Here is a 1,878-nt window from a genome sequence, read left to right as displayed (position 1 = left end):
GGTTGACTTATCTGTTACTATAGCACAACTAATTGCATGGAGCTGGTTTAGCTGTTACTATAGTACAACTAATTACATGGAGGTCATTTAACCATGTGTATGGCTGGAGTAGTTTGAGGCTAAATTAAACCCTTGAATTATTATAACCTTCCTCCCATTAACCCAGATATGCATGCTATAGCAACAAAGCCTACAAGCAGTGGCTTGTTTATGGTACTCTACCACTCTAGTGTGTACTAATTTACATCTATTTATTTACATTTAATAAAGAATTTAACAGAAAAGTAATAGATTTCCTGGTTGTGGGGAAAACTGTGACCAGATCAGTTGCTTATTCTGCTGCCCAAGTTTTCATTGTTGATGGCCAAATATTTAATGAATAATTCTTATTAAAATCTTATTGACACAGATTTTAGAAAGTAGAGAAACGTAGAAGAAATAGAAAAAGATTATAAAAAGGAAAAGGAAAAATGAATAACAAAACAGTGAAAAAAAATCTAAAAATTTGACTTCTGATCTTTTTATAAAAATATAACAATTACTATCTCCACCCTTCCATATCATAGCTTTCTTCTTCCTTTAAACAAATCTTTTTAATTAATAAATGCTGAAATCAACAGTTCGTTTTAATCCATTTTCAGCAAAAGTCTATAAAGGGTTTACTGTTTTCTGTAAAAGTAGTTGCAGTTCCTTCCTTAATCAAACAAGTGAGTTTAGCCATTTCTGCAAACTCAGCCATCTTCACAATCCATTCCTCCATTATTGGTGTCTTCTAGTCTTCCATCTTTGTGCATATAATAGTTTCACTGCAGCTTACCATATATAAGACCAACTGTCCATGAGCCTTTTTTAGTTGAGTGTCCTTAAGTCCTAATAAGAAAAGTTCTGGTTTTATCTGAATGTTAATTTTTAAAACTGTCTTTATCATCATATGTATTTGTGTCCAGTATCTGTTCACAAGTCCACCATGCATGACAAAATGTCCCTTCATGTTTCTCACATTTCCAATAATTATTAGAAGTACCTTTATAACTTAGGCAATTTCTCTGGTCATATACCCAAGGTACATATTTTTTTAAAAAAAATACTTGCTTTTAAATTGTAAGACAACATGAACTTCAGATCTTTTAACCGCATTTTGTCCTATTGAACCATTTGAATATTGTAACCAAAATTCTTGGCCCATTTTACTCTACATTATTTAATTTGTTCTTCTTCCATTTCTAATCTCATCAAAAATTCAAAGGGACTATTTATTAAAAGAATTATTGACAGGACAGAATCTTATCCAAGGCACAAACAACCAGTCTCAGATTAACATATTTTGCATACATGTGAAGTGAGGAGTCCTTGGTGCTCTCTGTCCTTGGTGCTGATGATGTTGTTACCTAGTTTGGGTAATGAAATATCTGCAAGAAAACAAGCAAGCTCAGAGAGCACCAAGGACCCTTCATGTCAATGCTAAGCTACAAATATTATCCGTTATTAGTACATTTACTTTATCATACCATAAGTAATCATACCACCCAAACCTCAACTATGATCTTCTAAATCTAAAAATCTTAACAACAGCCATTTCTTCATCCAAACCAAACAGCAGGCAGCAAAATATCATTTTAAATCAGGAAATGTTGTTACCTAGTTTTGATAATGAAACGCATACAAGAAAACAAGCAAGCTCAGAGAGCACCAAGGACCCCTCAGGCAATATTAGTTTTCCTCTATCTTTTGCATCTTGAAGAATTTTATACATAACCCTTATTTTTCCCTTGACCTATACATCAGCATATGTCTTTTTGCCACTGTTTAAACCAGTTCTGAAAACAGGTATTGTCTGAAATAAAAATATTCTAGTACCGTATTTTCCGGCGTATAAGA

This window comes from Protobothrops mucrosquamatus, unplaced genomic scaffold (genome assembly GCF_001527695.2).
Source record: "Protobothrops mucrosquamatus isolate PMUCROS unplaced genomic scaffold, P.Mucros_1.0 scaffold569, whole genome shotgun sequence".
NCBI lineage: Eukaryota > Metazoa > Chordata > Lepidosauria > Squamata > Viperidae > Protobothrops > Protobothrops mucrosquamatus.
The sequence above is the reverse complement of the archived record's forward strand: the minus strand, read 5'-3'. Positions refer to the sequence as shown.